This window comes from Bufo bufo, chromosome 1 (genome assembly GCF_905171765.1).
Source record: "Bufo bufo chromosome 1, aBufBuf1.1, whole genome shotgun sequence".
NCBI lineage: Eukaryota > Metazoa > Chordata > Amphibia > Anura > Bufonidae > Bufo > Bufo bufo.
The window spans coordinates 460,397,249-460,417,531 of NC_053389.1; positions in this window are offsets into that span (position 1 = coordinate 460,397,249).

The following is a 20,283-nucleotide window of genomic DNA, read 5'->3' on the forward strand; positions in this document are numbered from 1 at the left end:
TGCCTACAGCAAACTAAGAGAATATCATACAGCACTGCAAGAATTACCTTTGAATGTGTAAGCTCGTTAGCAATCTAACATTTTGTAAAATGTGTAAATCAATAGCATCTAAGTATAGTACATGGAACATCACCTATCAGAATATGGTTCTCAAAGATGTGAATATGAATTTTTTATAAAAAGGGAGTTTCCATACTGAAAAACTCTTAGAGCAAATTGAAGTGATTGGACTTGTAGAAATGTGAAGTGTAGCCACTTGATATTATTTGAGCAATTTAATTGTAAAATGCACATCATTTCTACATGTATTTAACATTCAGGAATATTTCATGAGGGCCAAGAAGGTTTGTTGAATTATACCATGCAAAAAGGTAATTGAAAGGAACTTTGTAATGTATAGACATGTTTTTGCACTATTCATTGCATTTTGTTTACAATTGGAATGGATACAACTCAATTTATTTTTAGAAGTACATCTCAATAACTAGCAGTAATAATATTACTTCAACGGGTTGAGGTGTTATTGCATAATAATTCAATTTAAAAAACAATTGAATGGGTTAGAATTTTTTTTTGACCATCCATTTAAAGGGAACCTGTCATCGGGATTTTGTGTATAGAGCTGAGGACATGGGTTGCTAGATGGCCGCTAGCACATCCACAATACCCAGTCCTCATAGCTCTGTGTGCTTTTATTGTGTAAAAAAAACAATTTGATACATATGCAAATTAACCTGAGATGAGTCAGGGGGAGGACTCATCTCAGGTTAATTTGCATATATATCAATAATTTTTTTTTTACACAATAAAAGCATGCAGAGCTATGGGGACTGGGTATTGCGGATGTGCTAGCGGCCATCTAGCAACCCATGTCCTAAGCTCTATACACAAAATCCCGGTGACAGGTTCCCTTTTAAATAAATAAAAAAACATCACAGCTTGTTATTTTCACGCTGACCATTAGAACATACACAATAGGCAGATCTTTGCTGTTTTCTTCAGGTAATTTGTCAGCTTTGAAGTGTACTCTGTGACAGGGTTAAACAGAAGGTGGGATATTAATTTCCTCTGTTGTATTGATGGAAACCTAGATAAATTTATGACAGAGACATTATACCCTATACAAACAGAAAAGGGTACGGCCACATAAAGCAACCATTGGTTTGGGCATGCTGAACCGCATCGCTAATTAGCTGCAGCTGCCTTTCATTTAACTTATAAAGATCGCACAGTATAGTCGGTCTTCGTTGCTAATGGCTGTGCGGTATTGAAGGTGCAGCTAGTTAAATGAAAGGCAACTACAGCTAATTCGGCTTGACTTCAGCACAGCTGCAACTCAGCCGAATCACGGACTCTCTGTGTGGCAGTTAATGTATCTCATTGGCACTCCATGGTCTCTGGGAAGGAAGCTGTAGTCTATCACTTCTAGCAAGTATCATAGTCAACTGATATATTTCTTACCATTAACTGTTCATTGCAGCAAAACACCCCTCTATACTGTCAATAAAGCCAATGAAAGAAAGGAGTTCTTGGCTCATATAAAATACATAAAATACTCCTGGAAAAACATTACAGAAAAAAGAAAATTGTTACTGTGGATAGGTGATAAATGAATCTGGGGAAACCACATTTAATAGTATCAGTAAATGCAGTCTACAAAAACAAGCAAAGAACAAATATATTAACCCCTTATACCACCATGACATACCTGTACGTTTTGGACTGCACTGCATTAAGCCACCATGACGTACAGGTTTGTCTGCAGACATGGTGACAGCGCAGAGATCCAGGTTGTTACACAAAGCCATAGATATCTGCTAACTGGCCTGTGACCAATGAGGGCGGTCCCGGGCAGGTGATCGCTCTGATTGGCAATCTAGCCAATCAGAGGATTGAATCACCAGCAAAAGATTCTGACCCCCACACTTTGTGACTGCGGGAATCAGAATCCTGTGAAAAGTATTAGTGACCCCCCGCCCCCTCCACAGACCTCAATGTGCCCCCCGTCTTCAGGATTGCTGGCTGTGGCACGTGGTGCTCACCCCGCTTCCTCTTATCCCTCTCCTGATGCAATTATCAATCATCAGGATGGCCGAGCGGTAGCAGAGAGCCAGCTGTACCATACAGCTGACATTCTGCTATAACGGCCGACATTGGTGCTGGCTGTTTAACCACTTCGATGCCACGGTCTGTAGGGACTGCTGTATGTAAGGGGTTAGCAGAGGGAGAGAGCTCCCTCCCCAAAATTAGTACCAATCAAACTGTCACCTTATCCTGCAAAAAAAATAACCCTATAAAACGACTTTTAGAAAATGGATACATAAAAACATTATTTTTTTTCAAAAATGCTTTTATTGTGTTAAACTGAAATAAAATACTAAATAGACATATTAGGTATTGATGTGTCTGTACCAACTTGCTCTAAAAAAATATCACACGATCTACCTAAAGTGAATGCTTTAAAAAAACTAAAATAAAAACTGGCATTTTTTTTGCCATCTTACATTAAAGAAGCATAATGCCAAGAGATCAAAAAGTCCAATATATACCAAAATAGTACCAATCAAACCATCACCTCATCCTGCAAAAAATTAGCCCCTACATAAGACAATCCCCCCCCCCAAAAAATATGGCTTTCATAAAGTAAAATAAAATAAAATACACATATTAGGTTTCGCCGTGTCCGTAACAAACTACTCTAGAAAAGTATCACACAATCTACCCCTAAAGGTAAATGGCGTAAAAAAATAACTGTGCCAAAAAATCTATTTTTTGCTACCTTACTTCAAAAAAAGCTTAATGACAGGTGATCAAAATGTCCAATATAGACCAAGATAGTACTAATCAAACCGTCATCTCATCCAGTCAAAAAATGAGGACCTACATGAGATAATCACCAAAAGAATAAAAAATATAGATTTCAGAAAATGGTTTTATTGTGTAAAACCAAAATAAAATAGGAAAAATAGACATATTAGTTATCGCCGCTTCTGTAACAACTTTCTCCATAAATATAATCACATGATCTAACCTGTCAGGTGAACATTGTAATAAATAAAAAATAAAAACGGTGTCAGAAAAGACATTTTTTTGTTGTCTTGCCTCACATAAAGCATAATATTGAGCATTCAAAATTCATATGTACTCCAAAATAGTACCAATAAAACTGTCATCTTATCTTGTGATTTCCAAAAGGGGGTCACTTTAAATAGGACATGGTGTCTAAAAACCAGATCAGCAAAATCTGCCTTTCAAAAACCATCTGGCGCTCCTTTCCTTCTGCGTACTGCTGTGCACCGATATAGCAGTTTACGACCACAAATGGTAAACTTCAGAATCAGGGTAATAGAAATTGACATTTGTTAGGCTTGTAACCCTTGCTATATTACACCAAATAATGAATTAAAATGGAAAATCTGCCAAAAAAGTGAAATTTAGAAACTTCTTCTCAATTTTCCTTTAATTCTTGTGGAACACCTAAAGGGTTAACAAAGTTTGTAAAATCGGTTTTGAATAACTTAAGGGTAGTGTTGAGCGAACAGTTCGAGCATAGTTCGGGTCCGTACCGAATTTTGGGGTGTTCGTGACACGGACCCGAACCCGAACTTTTTCGTAAAAGTTCGGGTTCGGGTTCGTCGTTCGGCATGTATTTTGGCGCATTTTGAAAGGCTGCAAAGCAGCCAATCAACATGCATCATACTACTTGCCCTAAGATGCCATCGCAGCCATGCCTACTATTGGCAAGGCTGTGATTGGCCAAGTGCAGCATGTGACTCAGCCTCATTATAAGCTTGTGCGCACGTCGGGACGTGCTCACTCCCGATGTGAATAGAACAGGGATAGACGCAGCTGATGCTAGGGCGAGAATAGGCAGGGATAATTGAATAACTGGAAGCAAATTTCTCTCCTCCACCTGTGATTCATCTGAACAACTGCAGCTGAGCTGCTTTTTTGATAGGGATTGGCTATTTTTAAAGTGGCCAGAGTGATTTTTCCATCCACATGTACCTGGGCTGACCGCCGGCCGCCATTTTGCGACTTGTAGTGCTGCAGCAGAAGCTGCCACAGTGTGCATTCCAAAGCTCCAAACAAGTCAGACATCTACACCTGGGATTCAGACCAATAGCGATTTAGCAGCACAGTCCAAGGCTATTTTTTTTAAAGGTTGTGCAGACCATTTTGTGGCACATGTTACTGGGCTGATAGGCGGCGGCCATCTTGGGACTAGTGCTGCAGCACAATCTCTCCCAACGTCCATTAATCACTTGTAATAGTGGTCTGTGCCATAGAAATCCTACATCAGGGACTTGGGTGTGCTTGTGTCACCCCTACTAATACCAGTCCACCTGTAATCCATACAGTGAAAAGCCATAAAGTATTCCAGTGAGGGAATTTTTTTTTTATTTAAAAAAGGCCAAGTTAGTTTATCTGGCGTTCAATATACTAGATACAGTTAGGCCTGCGTTTCATACATCTGGAATTAGCAAACTAATGTGCTGGGGTTGGGAAAACATATATGTACCCATACTAGAATCTGTCAAAGAAAGCGGTACTCACATATAACAGTCATTCCATCTGTAATCCATACAGTCAAAAGACTGAAAGTATTCCAGTGAGGGAATTTTTTTTATTTAAAAAAGGCCAAGTTAGTTTATCTGGCGTTCAATATACTAGATACAGTTAGGCCTGCGTTTCATACATCTGGAATTAGCAAACTAATGTGCTGGGGTTGGGAAAACATATATGTACCCATACTAGAATCTGTCAAAGAAAGCGGTACTCACATATAACAGTCATTCCATCTGTAATCCATACAGTCAAAAGACTGAAAGTATTCCAGTGAGGGAATTTTTTTTTTATTTAAAAAAGGCCAAGTTAGTTTATCTGGCGTTCAATATACTAGATACAGTTAGGCCTGCGTTTCATACATCTGGAATTAGCAAACTAATGTGCTGGGGTTGGGAAAACATATATGTACCCATACTAGAATCTGTCAAAGAAAGCGGTACTCACATATAACAGTCATTCCATCTGTAATCCATACAGTCAAAAGACTGAAAGTATTCCAGTGAGGGAATTTTTTTTATTTAAAAAAGGCCAAGTTAGTTTATCTGGCGTTCAATATACTAGATACAGTTAGGCCTGCGTTTCATACATCTGGAATTAGCAAACTAATGTGCTGGGGTTGGGAAAACATATATGTACCCATACTAGAATCTGTCAAAGAAAGCGGTACTCACATATAACAGTCATTCCATCTGTAATCCATACAGTCAAAAGACTGAAAGTATTCCAGTGAGGGAATTTTTTTTATTTAAAAAAGGCCAAGTTAGTTTATCTGGCGTTCAATATACTAGATACAGTTAGGCCTGCGTTTCATACATCTGGAATTAGCAAACTAATGTGCTGGGGTTGGGAAAACATATATGTACCCATACTAGAATCTGTCAAAGAAAGCGGTACTCACATATAACAGTCATTCCATCTGTAATCCATACAGTCAAAAGACTGAAAGTATTCCAGTGAGGGAATTTTTTTTTTATTTAAAAAAGGCCAAGTTAGTTTATCTGGCGTTCAATATACTAGATACAGTTAGGCCTGCGTTTCATACATCTGGAATTAGCAAACTAATGTGCTGGGGTTGGGAAAACATATATGTACCCATACTAGAATCTGTCAAAGAAAGCGGTACTCACATATAACAGTCATTCCATCTGTAATCCATACAGTCAAAAGACTGAAAGTATTCCAGTGAGGGAATTTTTTTTATTTAAAAAAGGCCAAGTTAGTTTATCTGGCGTTCAATATACTAGATACAGTTAGGCCTGCGTTTCATACATCTGGAATTAGCAAACTAATGTGCTGGGGTTGGGAAAACATATATGTACCCATACTAGAATCTGTCAAAGAAAGCGGTACTCACATATAACAGTTATTCCATCTGTAATCCATACAGTCAAAAGACTGAAAGTATTCCAGTGAGGGAATTTTTTTTATTTAAAAAAGGCCAAGTTAGTTTATCTGGCGTTCAATATACTAGATACAGTTAGGCCTGCGTTTCATACATCTGGAATTAGCAAACTAATGTGCTGGGTTTGGGAAAACATATATGTACCCATACTAGAATCTGTCAAAGAAAGCGGTACTCACATATAACAGTCATTCCATCTGTAATCCATACAGTCAAAAGACTGAAAGTATTCCAGTGAGGGAATTTTTATTTTATTTAAAAAAGGCCAAGTTAGTTTATCTGGCGTTCAATATACTAGATACAGTTAGGCCTGCGTTTCATACATCTGGAATTAGCAAACTAATGTGCTGGGGTTGGGAAAACATATACTGTATGTACCCATACTAGAATCTGTCAAAGAAAGCGGTACTCACATATAACAGTCATTCCATCTGTAATCCATACAGTCAAAAGACTGAAAGTATTCCAGTGAGGGAATTTTTTTTATTTAAAAAAGGCCAAGTTAGTTTATCTGGCGTTCAATATGCTAGATACAGTTAGGCCTGCGTCTCATACATCTGGAATTAGCAAACTAATGTGCTGGGGTTGGGAAAACATATATGTACCCATACTAGAATCTGTCAAAGAAAGCGGTACTCACATATAACAGTCATTCCATCTGTAATCCATACAGTCAAAAGACTGAAAGTATTCCAGTGAGGGAATTATTTTTTTATTTAAAAAAGGCCAAGTTAGTTTATCTGGCGTTCAATATACTAGATACAGTTAGGCCTGCGTTTCATACATCTGGAATTAGCAAACTAATGTGCTGGGGTTGGGAAAACATATATGTACCCATACTAGAATCTGTCAAAGAAAGCGGTACTCACATATAACAGTCATTCCATCTGTAATCCATACAGTCAAAAAACTGAAAGTATTCCAGTGAGGGGATTTTGCTTATAAAAAATTATATATTTCATTGTGGTGCGAGTTGAATCGCAACAATGAAGAAAAATACTATTAAGGGACGAGGACCCGGTCGTGGTGGTGTCCGTGGAGCCTCTGTTGCTGGTAGAGGACGTGGCCGTTCGGCCCCAGGCGCACACAGTAGGGAACGAACTCCCTCAACTAGCCGGCAGAATGTACCGCAATATCTCGTGGGGCCCAATGCCGCTCTTAGGATGGTAAGGCCTGAGCAGGTACAGGCATTAATCGATTGGGTGGCCGACAGTGCTTCCAGCACGTTCACCACATGGTCTTCCACCCAGTCTTCTGCGGAAAGCGCACAGGTGGCACCTGAAAACCAAGCCCATCAGTCTGTCACATCACCCCCAAGCATATCAGGGAAACGGTCTGAGCCACAAGTTATGCAGCAGTCTCTTCTTCTGTTTGAAGACTCTGCTTCCAGGGTTTCCCAGGGGCGTCCACCTAGCCCTTCCCCAGTGGAGGAAGACATACCATGCACTGACGCACAACCACTTATGTCTCCAGATGAAGAGGACATGGGAATACCACCACAGCAGAGTCACCGACTCTCTGATGATGACGAAACACAGGTGCCCACTGCCGCGTCTTTTTGCAGTGTGCAGACTGAACAGGAGGAGGTCAGGGAGAGAGACTGGGTGGAAGACGATGCAGAGGACGATGAGGTCTTAAACCCCACATGGACTGAAGGTCGTGGCAATGACTTTCACAGTTCAGAGGAAGAGGTAGTGGTGAGACCGAGACAACAGCGAAGCCAAAGAGGGAGCAGGGGGCCAAAGCAGACGAGCCGCCGCCCCCAGAGTTCGCCTGCTACTGGACATCGCCAACAGGGACCCAGCCCCACAAAGGCAGCTTCAAAGAGTTCCCTGGCATGGCACTTCTTTAAACAATGTCCTACCGACAAGACCCGAGTGACTTGCACGCTCTGCCATCAGAGCCTGAGGCGAGGCATTAACGTTCTGAACCTCAGCACAACCTGCATGACCAGGCATCTACATGCAAAGCATGAACTGCAGTGGGGTACACACCTTAAAAACCAGGCACTCGCTGAGGCTCCCCCTGCTCCCTCTACCGCTGCTGCCTCGGCTTCCGCCTCGAGAGGAATGTTGCCACCTGCCGAGCAGCAAACAGAGGATGTGCCACCGACACCACCACCACCGCCACCGTCAACTAGCGTCTCCACTATATCACACAGCAGCGTTCAGCTCTCAATATCTCAAACCTTAGAGAGGAAGCGCAAATTCCCCCCGAGTCACCCTCGAGCCCTTGGCCTGAACGCCAGCATTTCTAAACTGCTGGCCTTTGAAATGCTGTCATTCCGGCTGGTGGACACAGACAGCTTCAAACAGCTGATGGCCATGGCTGTCCCGCAGTATGTGGTTCCCAGCCGCCACTACTTCTCCAAGACAGCCGTGCCTTCCCTGCACATGCAAGTGTCCGATAAAATCAAGTGTGCACTGCGCAACGCCATTTGTGGCAAGGTCCACCTAACCACAGATACGTGGACCAGTAAGCACGGCCAGGGACGCTATATCTCACTAACTGCACACTGGATGAATGTAGTGGCGGCTGGGCCCCCGGCGGACAGTTCCTTGGCGCACGTCCTTCCGCCCCCTAGGATCGCAGGGCATCATTCTCTGCCTCCTGTAGCCTCATCCTCCTACTCGGCTTCCTCCTCCACTGCTTCCACCAGCTCATCCGGTCAGCCACACACCTTCACCACCAACTTCAGCACAGCCCGGGGTAAACGTCAGCAGGCCATTCTGAAACTCATATGTTTGGGGGACAGGCCCCACAGCGCAAAGGAGTTGTGGCGGGGTATTGAACAACAGACCGACTCGTGGTTTCTGCCGGTGGGCCTCAAGCCAGGCCTGGTGGTATGCGATAATGGGCGAAATCTCGTGGCAGCTCTGGGACTAGCCGGTTTGACGCACATCCCTTGCCTGGCGCATGTGCTGAACTTGGTGGTGCAGAGGTTCATTCACCACTACCCCAACATGTCAGAGCTGCTGCATAAAGTGCAGGCTGTCTGTGCGCGCTTCCGCCGTTCACATCCTGCCGCTGCTCGCCTGTCTGCGCTACAGCGGAACTTCGGCCTTCCCGCTCACCGCCTCATATGCGACGTGCCCACCCGGTGGAACTCCACCTTGCACATGCTGGAGAGACTGTGCGAGCAGCAGCAGGCCATAGTGGAGTTTCAGCTGCAGCACGCTCGCGTCAGTCGTACTGCCGAACAGCACCACTTCACCACCAATGATTGGGCCTTCATGCGAGACCTGTGTGCCCTGCTGCGCTGGTTCGAGTACTCCACCAACATGGCCAGTGGCGATGACACTGTTATCAGCGTTACAATACCACTTCTATGTCTCCTTGAGAAAACACTTAGGGCAATGATGTTAGAGGAGGTGGCCCAGGTGGAGGAGGAGGAGGAGGATGAGGGCTCGTTTCTAACACTTTCGGGCCAGTCTGTTCGAAGTGGCTCAGAGGGAGGTTTGTTTAAGCAGCAGAGGACAGGTTCACAAGTCGCCAGCCAAGGCACTGTACTGGAGGACGAGGAGGATGAGGAGGAGGAGGTGGAGGGGGACGAGGATGACGCAAGTTCACAGCGGGGTGGCAGCCCAGGCCCATCACTGGTGCGTGGCTGGGGGGATACGGTGGACGATGACGATACGCCTCCCACAGAGGACAGCTTGTCCTTACCCATGGGTAGCCTGGCCCACATGAGCGAATATATGCTCTAATGCCTGCGCAACGACAGCAGAGTTGCCCACGTTTTAACGTGTGCAGACTACTGGGTGGCCACCCTGCTGGATCCCCGGTATAAAGACAATGTGCCCACTTTAATTCCTGAACTGGAGCGCGACCGTAAGATGCGCGAGTACAAGCGCACGCTGATAGAGGCGCTCTTGAGAGCATTCCCACATGTCACAGGGGAACAGGTGGAAGGTGAAGGCAGAGGAGTGGCAAGAGGTCGCCAACGCAGCTGTGTCACGGCCAGCTCATCTGAGGGCAGGGTTAGCATGGCAGAAATGTGGAAAAGTTTTGTCTCCACGCCACAGCTATCTGCACCGACACCTGATACGGAACGTGTTAGCAGGAGGCAGCATTTCACTAACATGGTTGAACAGTATGTCTGCACACCCCTCCACATCCTGACGGATGGTTCGGCCCCATTCAACTACTGGGTTTCGAAATTGTCCACGTGGCCAGAGTTAGCATGTTATGCCTTGGAGGTGCTTTCCTGCCCGGCGGCCAGCGTTTTATCTGAACGCGTATTCAGAACGGCAGGGGGCGTCATTACTGACAAGCGCAGCCGCCTGTCCACAGCCAACGTGGACAAGCTGACCTTCATAAAGATGAACCAGGCATGGATCCCACAGGACCTGTCCCTCCCTTGTGCAGAGTAGTCCTTATTAACTGCCTAAAACATGTCTTGTTGTGCTACGGGCCACTTCTTTATTTGATACAAATTTTATGAAACCCACAGTTGAATGAAACTCTTCTCTGTCTGGGCGCTGGGGCCTAACCAGATGAAAGTGGCCGGTTAAACTAACGGGTGACATGAAGCCATAACCTCTGCCATGCTACCTCTGTCTTCTGTCTGGGTGCTGAGGCCTAAGTCAAATAAAGCGGTCTTCTGCTGTGCTGGGGGATATGAAGCTAATCTCTGACCTCTCTCCTCTGTCTGGGTCCAAAGGCCTAAATCACTGAAAGAGGCCTTCTCCTGTGGTGTGTGATATGATGCCAGAATATGTGCTGTGGGGCCTCTCTCCTCTTCCTGGGTGCAGGGGTCAAATAAACTAAATTGTGGCCTACTCCTGTGGTGGTTGATATGATGCCTGATTCTCTGATGTGGAACCTCTCTCCTCTGTTTGGGTGAAGGGGTCAAAGTAACTAAATGGTGGCTTCTCCTGTGGTGGCTGATATGATGCCAGAATATGTGCTGTGGGGCCTCTCTCCTCTTCCTGGGTGCAGGGGTCAAAGTAACTCAATGGTGGCTTCTCCTGTGGTGGCTGATATGATGCCAGAATATGTGCTGTGGTGCCTCTCTCCTCTTCCTGGGTGCGGGGGTCAAAGTAACTCAATGGTGGCTTCTCCTGTGGTGGCTGATATGATGCCAGAATATGTGCTGTGGTGCCCCTCTCCTCTTCCTGGGTGCGGGGGTCAAAGTAACTCAATGGTGGCTTCTCCTGTGGTGGCTGATATGATGCCAGAATATGTGCTGTGGTGCCTCTCTCCTCTTCCTGGGTGCAGGGGTCAAAGTAACTAAATGGTGGCTTCTCCTGTGGTGGTTGATATGATGCCTGATTCTCTGCTGTGAAACCTCTCTCCTCCATCTGGGTGTAGGGGTCAAAGTCTTTCAAAGTCGCCTTCTCCTGTGCTGATTGATATGAAGCTGATGGTTGTGCCATCTGACATGGTTGCCAGGGTCTGATTCAATGGGGGCCTACTCCTGTGGTGGGTGATCTAAATGCCTGATTCTCTGCTGTGAAACCTCTCTCCTCCGTCTGGGTGTAGGGGTCAAAGTCTTTCAAAGTCGCCTTCTCCTGTGCTGATTGATATGAAGCTGATGGTTGTGCCATCTGACATGGTTGCCGGGGTCCCATTAAATTGGGGCCTACTCCTGTGGTGGGTGATCTAAATGCCTGATTCTCTGCTTTGAAACCTCTCTCCTCCGTCCGGGTGTAGGGGTCAAAGTCTGTCAAAGTCGCCTTCTCCTGTGCTGATTGATATAAAGCTTATGCTTGTGCCATCTGACATGGTTGCCGGGGTCTCATTCAATGGTGGCCTACTCCTGTGGTGGGTGATCTAAATGCCTGATTCTCTGCTGTGTAACCTCTCTCCTCCGTCTGGGTGTAGGGGTCAAAGTAACTAAATGGTGGCCTACTCCTGTGGTGGGTGATATGATGCCTGGTTCTCTGCTGTGGGACCTCTCTCCTTTGTCTGGGTGCTGTGGTCAAAATAATAGTAAGTGACCTTCTCCATTGGTGGGTGACTTGAAGCCTGATTCTGTGCTATGGGACCTCACTCCAATTAATATTGTTTAATTTTTATTTATTTTATGTTAACTCATCATTTCCCTATCTACATTTGTTTGCAGGGGATTTAACTACATTTTGCTGCCTTTTGCAGCCCTCTAGCCCTTTCCGGGTGTGTTTTACAGCCTTTTTAGTGCCCAAAAGTTCGGGTCCCCATTGACTTCTATGGGGTTCGGGTTCGGGATGAAGTTCGGGTCGAGTTCGGATCCCGAACCCGAACATTTTTCGAAAGTTCGGCCGAACTCGTCGAACCCGAACATCCAGGTGTTCGCTCAACTCTACTTAAGGGGTGTAGTTTCTAAAAAGCGGTCATTCATAGGTGGTTTCTACTATTTACGGTCCACAAAGTGACTTCATAACTGAACTGGTCCTTAAAAAGCGGGTTTTGAAAATTTTCTTATTTTTTTTTTAGAATTGCTTCTAAAATTCTAAGTCTTCTAATGTCTTAAAAAATAAAACTATATTTTACAAAATTAGGTAAGTATAAAGTAGACATATAGGAAATATAAAGTAATACCCATTTTGTGAGGTATCACTATTTGACTTAAAAGCAAAGAAATTCAAATTTAGAAAATTGCCAATTTTTCCTAATTTTCAGGAAATGTGGGATTTTACAAATAAAGATGATTTATACTGACTCACATTTACCACTATTATAAACTACAAAGTGTCACAAGAATACAGTCTCCGAATGGTTTGGATAAGTAAAAGTTCTCCAAAGTTATTACCACTTAAAGTGACACATGTCAGATTTTCAAAATTTGGCCAGGTCCTTAAGGTGAAAAATGATTCAGTACTAAAGGGGTTAAAGGGCATCTGTGAGCAGATTTGTACCTATCCTGTGTGTACAATTATTAGGCAAATGTGTATTTTGACAATATAGCCATTTTTATTTTCTATATATTCTAACTCTAACCTTTATAAACCTGAAAAGTTATCATATTAAAGCATAACAGGTGATGTCTGTTTAAGTAATTAGGAAGGCTCTAAGGATATCAATACCATATATGAAAGTGTGCATAATTAGTAGGCAGTTTGCTTTCCTCTGACAAATTGGGCAAAAAAAGACATTTAACTGACAGTTAAAAGTCCAAAAAATCTTTCAGAGGGATGCAGTAGTTTTGAAATTACTAAGATATTGGGGCGTGAACCATTAAACATTTCATTGCAAACAGTCAGCAGGATCGCAAGAAACGTGTTGAGAAAAAAAAAGATGCAAATTAACTAACAAACAGTTCAGAAGACTCAAATGTGAAGTGACCAGAAATCCATTATCCTCCAGTGCTATCATATTCCAGAACTGCAACATCCCTAGAGTTTCCAGAAGTACAAGGTGTTCAGAGACACGGCTAAAGTAAGGAAGCCTAAAACCTGATCACCACTGAACCACTTACCGTATTTTTCGCCCCATAAGACGCACTTTTCCCACCCCAAAAGTGGGGGGAAAATGCCCCTGCGTCTTATGGGGCGAATGCTTCCATTTTACATCGCAGTCTGTGACGCTGCAGCATCGCAGACTGCGATGTATGAGCCGGGAGAGAGGAGGGGCTGGAGTCCGTAACTAGGGGCGGGGCCCGATGCAGTCACTGTACTCTTACACCGGGCCCCGCCGCTCACCGCAGTATTTAAAAACATGATTCCTTATCCTGTTATTAAGTCTAACTAACGCTGCGCTCTCCCCTGTTCGCATGTCGCCCCTGTATCCCCACAGCACGTCACTCACTGACGTTAAGCGCCTGCTCCGCCCACTTTATGAATGAAGCAGGCAGAGCAGGCGCGCAACGTCAGTGAGTGACATTACTGCTGCCGTCTGCTCTGCCTGCTATGGAAGCCTGTTCGTAAGTGCTGTGGGGATACAGGGGGGGACATGGGAGAGCGCAGCATTAGTTAAACTTAATAACAGGATAAGGAATCATGTTTATAGATAATTCGGCGAGCAGAAGGCCGGTGTATTTTGGGGGACACTGTTATGAGGGGGATCTGTGGATGACATATAGCAGTGTCATCCACAGATCCCCCCCATAACAGTTCCATCCACAGATCCCCACCCCATAACAATGCCATCCACAGATCCCCCACCCCATAGCAGTACCATCCACAGATCCCCCCACCCCATAACAGTGCCATCCACAGATCTCCCACCCCATAGCAGTGCCATCCACAGATCCCCCATAACAGTGCCATCCACAGATCCCCCACATGACAGTGCATCATCCACAGATCCCCCATAATAGTGTCATGCACAGACCACCATTAATTCAAAACCCACCAAAAGCACACCTTTTGGTTAAAAATATTTTTTCTTATTTTCCTCCTCAAAAACCTAGGTGCGTCTTATAGGCCGGTGCGTCTTATAGGGCGAAAAATACGTTAAGTTGAAACATCAAGACTGGACCAGGAAATATTTGAAAGATTTTTCAAAGTTTTCATATACTAGTGAGATGAGAATGACTCTTGACGAACCAGATGGATGGGCCCATGGCTGGATTGGGAACATAAGTCATAAGCCGAAGGCTCTACCAATTCTGTTTTTGGCCTAATTATTTGTTTTCTTACTTTTAAAAAAAAATAACCTCCTATTTTATTCTTTTAAAATAAACACAAAGCCATATAATAAATCTATATATATATGCTCTTTGTTTTTGCAAAAGCCTTAGATAAAAAAGATTAGTGTGTTATTTTTTCATTTGCTTCATAAGCTCCTAACCCCTGAAGATGCCACATATGTGGTGAAACAGGTCGGTGGAGCTCTAATCGCTTTTTAATACAATGCATTAGGCTACTTTCACACTGCCTCCCGGATCCGCCGATCTGCAGCTGACTGAAAGCATTTGTGAGATGGATCCGGGTGCGGATCCGTCTCACAAATGTATTGCAAGGACGGATCCGTCTCTCCGCTTGTCATGCGGACCGACGGATCCGTCTTGTACGTTTTTTCACATTTTTACCGATCTGCGCATGCGCATGCTGGAGCGACGGATCCGGCATTCCGGTATTCTGAATGCCGGATCCGGAGCTAATTCATTCCTATGGGAAAAAATGCCGGATCCGCCGTTCAGGCAAGTCTTCAGTTTTTTTTCGCCGAAGAGAAAACCGTAGCATGCTGCGGTTTTCTCTTTTGCCTGATCAGTCAAAACGACTGAACTGAAGACATCCTGATGCAAACTGAACGGATTACTCTCCATTCAGAATGCATGGGGATAAAACTGATCAGTTCTTTTCCGGTATAGAGCCCCTGTGACGGAACTCTATGCCAGAAAAGAACAACGCAAGTGTGAAAGTAGCCTAAGGAACATTGTCACTTTAAATAGAGTTGCTTTAGAAAATTTAAGCAAATATTCATTCATTCATTCAATACGGACTCTAAAAGGTATAATACATTTCTTGTTATTTTGAAATTCAGTTTTGTTTTGTCTTTTTATTGCCACAAAGTACAGGTCAAACTGTGATAGCAGACAACACACTTCATATGTATTTTATGCTAGCTGCTGGAGCATATGATAATGTCATTAATTGTTGAAGTGTCTTGCAGTGTGAAAGTCTTGAATTAATTTGTTTCTGGATATTTTCATCATGAACTTGTCTGTAGCATCAAAACTTTTTTTTTTTTTTTTTTTTGTGTAAGGGAACAAATTGAATAACACAGTTAACTGAGTTTGATCCCCTGATGGTTGAAGTTCTGGGCATAAATTATACCATGTTTTAATACTGCATTCTGTTTGCAGGATTACCATAGGATCACATATACTTTGGGGGTTGGGTTGCAAATTCAGATAAAAAATATATTTCCAGTGTTTAATGCAAACCTAAAACAGGAAAAGAAAAAAAAAAATCACTAAGTGTTTTCAGGTCACTCGGCATTCCATGTACATTTCACTTATGGACATGGCATATGGACATCATATTGTACATCCTCACGTATTCCCTTATTATGAATTGATTGCTATGTAATCCTACATTTACACTGTAGTGGTTGCCGTCATCTCTTCCTGTTGATAATAGTTGAAGTCTCAGCAGTTCAAACTGAGGTATTTAGTTGATCACAGAAGTGGATTGCTTTAGATAAGAGTTTGTTAAAGGGGTTTTCCATATGTTTTTTACTTATGACCTGTCATCTATCCTATCTGACACCTGGGACCCCCATGGATCAGCTGTTTGAGAAGTCACTGGCACTTACAGTAGCGCCACGGCCTTCTCCAGATTTTCCTATGCTGAATCGATCACATGACCTAGATGCAGCTCAGTCCATTGAAGTGAATGGGGCTAGGCTGCAATACCAGGGACAGCCGCTATCAAATGTAAGGCGCTGTGCTTGATGGGCTGAGAGAAGGCCACAGCAGTCCTGTTAGCGCCGGTGCCTTCTAAAACAGTTGATCATCAGGTTAGACCCCCAGGATCAGATACTGATAAACCGTTCAAATAATAGGGCATCAGTAAATCACTTGGAAGACCGCTTTAATTTCGGACAATTAAAGTGTGAAGAAGTAGTTTCTGATTATTTGAATTCCATTTTGTATCTGTTCATGCAGGTGCAAGGAAGTAAGTCTTTGTCTACATATTTTTCTCAAGGATGTTTTGGGATTCTGACTCACTGTGAACCTGGGAATTGGCCTCTCCAAGGTCCAGGATGAAGCTGGATGAACAACACTTACATAGTGACAATTATGGAGTGCATGCACTGGCTACATTCCACTAGGGAATGGAGCTTTTTGTTTAATCTATATAAAGCGGTCTGTAACCCTGTAGCTCATCCTACGGGAGGACACCTCATATAGGGACCTAATTAGTGTTTTCCCAATTGAGACTTTGACTTCTTTCGCTGAATGGGCTTCCCAGCGGATGTTGCTGTCAGATGATGTTAACTCCTTTGTTGATGTATGGACCTTTATTCTGAATGTATGTGTTGGCATAATTGTTTATTATGTTCTTTATCATTTGTATAAGTGCAAAAGAAGGACATTATATTGATATATATATATATACACAGTTGTGTTCAAAATAATAGCAGTGTGTTTAAAAAATTGAATAAAGCTCAAAATCCTTCTAATAGCTTTTATTTCCATACACACAAATGCATTGGGAACACTACACATTCTATTCCAAATTAAAGCATAAAGAAAAGTGAATATTAGACTCTTCAAAAAAATTGCAATGTTTGTATTCTTCTTTAAAAACTCAAACATTCACTATATAAACTGAAAAATGTTTGAAGATTTTGCTTTCCTTTGAATCACTTAGCTAATATTTAGTTGCATAACTACTGTTTCTGAGAACTGCTGTACATCTGTGTTGCATGGAGTCAACCAACTTCTGGCAGCTGTGAACAGGTATTCCAGCCCAGGATGATTGGACTACATTCCACAGTTCTTCTCTATTTCTTGGTTTAGCCTCAGAAACTGAATTTTTATGTCACCCCACAAGTTTTCTATTGGATTAAGATCTGGGGATTGGGCTGGCTGCTAATAATCTTGTTGGTATGGAACTAACATGTTGCACGTTTACTGGTGTGTTTGGGGTCGTTGTCTTGTTGGAACACTCATTTGAAGGGCATTTCCTTTTCAGCATAAGGCAGCATGACCTCTTCAAGTATTCTGATGTATTCAAACTGATCCATGATCCCTGGTATGCGATAAATAGGCCCAACACCGTGGTATGAGAAACATCCCCATATCATGATGCTTGCGCCACCATGCTTCACTGTCTTCACAGTGTACTGTGGCTTGAATTCAGTGTTTGGGGGTCATCTGATAAACTGTCTCCGGCCACTAGACCCAAAAAGAACAATCTTACTTTCATCAGTCCACAAAATATTGCGCCATTTCTCTTTAGACCAGTCAATGTGCTCTTTGGCAAATTGTAACCTCTTCAGCACGTCTTTTTTTTTTTAACAGTGGGACTTTGTGGGGGCTTCTTGCAGATAGCTTGGCTTCACATAGGCGTCTTCTAATTGAAACAGTGCTCACAGGTAACTTTAGACCTTCTTTGATCTTCCTGGAGCTGATTGTTGGCTAAGTCCTTGCCATTTTGGCTATTCTTCTATCCATTCGAATGGTAGTTTTTCGGTTTCTTCCACGTCTTTCAGGTTTTGGTTGCCATTTTTAAGCATTTGCAATCATTTTAGCTGAGCAGCGTATCATTTTCTGCACTTCTTTATATGTTTTCCTCTCTACAATCAACTTTTTAATCAAGGTACGCTGTTCTTCTGAACATTGTCTGGAACGACTCATTTTCCTCACAATTTTAGAGAGAAATGCACTGTAACCAGCATGTACAACATTTGCTGCCTTCCTTCGAAAGAATAAATGACCTCACTAATTGAACTCCACACTGCTATTATTTTGAACATGCCCCTTTGAATTAGTGATTCAATTACACAGAATCAGCAGCATACATGTCATGACTGTTGGGTCTATTGGATTTCTATTACTCTACTACACCTGCTAGTAAATGTTTTGCCATGTATAAATATAATTTCTACCAAAAACAGTAATTGATCAGGTTAGTGATGTCTGACTGCTATTATTTTGAATATATATATATATATATATATATATATACACACACATACACACACATATATACACACACTTATTATATTTAATAAAATCAGATTATAATTCTTCCTTTGAAGAGTAACTGCAGTTCAGTTAAGTTAAGTTCAGTCTCTCTTTAAAGAGAACCTGTCACCGGGATTTTGGGTATAGAGCTGAGGACATGGGTTGCTAGATGGCCACTAGCACATCCACAATATCCAGTGCCCATAGCTCTGTGTGCTTTTATTGTGTAAAAAAACAGGATTTGATACCTATGCAAATTAACATAAAAGAGTCATATCTTACTTGTGTGACCAGAGAAGAGTCATATTGTCAAGCTCTGACTCATCTCAGGTTAATTTGCATATGTATCAAATTGTTATGTTTACACAATAAAAGCACACAGAGCTATGGGGACTGGATATTGTGGATGTGCTAACGGCCATCTAGCAACCCATGTCCTCAGCTCTATACCCAAAATCCTGGTGACCGGTTCCCTTTAAAGAGTATCCAAACCTGAAGTCTTGCTCTTCAGCAACACAGACAACCCCTTTAAGACCTTTTTTTTGTCTATATATCAAAAACTGAGGTATACTGTAAAACATTTATTTCTTCTCATATACATAGTTAAATCCCAATACTTCAGCACAAGGGAGGGTAAAAATACTTCAAGGGTAGAATTTATGCCATATCCGTTGTTTTCTTATCAAATTTATACAGATCACTGGTAGCTTCATAATAAGATCTACCATAAAGCACAACTGATTCACCTCAATTCCACCCATTTCTAATATTTTATGAAGTATAGTTTTGTACTATGATTAATCTAACAAGTAACAACAGTAACTTGTTAACTTAAGTTATTAGGTGAATTATTCTTTCCCCACAACATCATAACAACTGGGTTTAAGGTGATATTATTTTTAAAAATAGATTTTGAATAACTCCCAATATCTATCTGTAAAGTCTTTGGCATTTCCACAGCAGGTAAATTAAATCTGCATTAGGATTTACACATCTAGCCTGTTTGTCATTATCTTTTTAGGCAATTTTATAAAAAAAAAAAATTGAAGTCTAATAATTCGCTAAATTCTCTGCTTTTTATATGTTGACCCACTTTGAGAGAGTCCATAAGCAATAGCATAAAAACTTTTTTTTTTATTTACCGCTTCTCTATTTTTGCAAAACATTTCCATGAATAACATTTTAGACTATCCAATGCTTTAAAAGACATTGAGCCATTCACAAATAAATGAAGAATTCATGTGACACATTTTTTTTTCAAAACTCTACTTCATTCATTTTTTTTTTTATTCCTGCAGAAAAAATGTGCTAAATTCGAATGGCATCTATTGATATCTTAAAACCCTCCAATTTCTTTAGTGTAAACCATAAAGACTTGGGATAAAGACTAAATATACTCTTTTTCAAGTCTGTACAAAACAAAAGATTGCAAAAATTCAAGAAATGTTCCCTGTTCGATCTGCAATGCTATCCATTATATGCTTGTTATCTCCCTGTATAATTTCAGCCTTTAACACCAAGACAGCATTTTCAATGCCACAGGGACAGTTACATATATGGCAATGGGAAGCTGGTAGTAACAGACAACCTGTTTAAAAAAATGGTCAAAAATGATCCATATTTTGGGAGCTACTTCAGCAGCAGCAGCAGCACAGTATGGAACATGATGGACATTGCAGGAAAAGTGCAGCTTTGTGAGGGAAGTAGTTGAAGCAGTAGCACTGTATTGAGTATGAAGTACGAGGCAAAT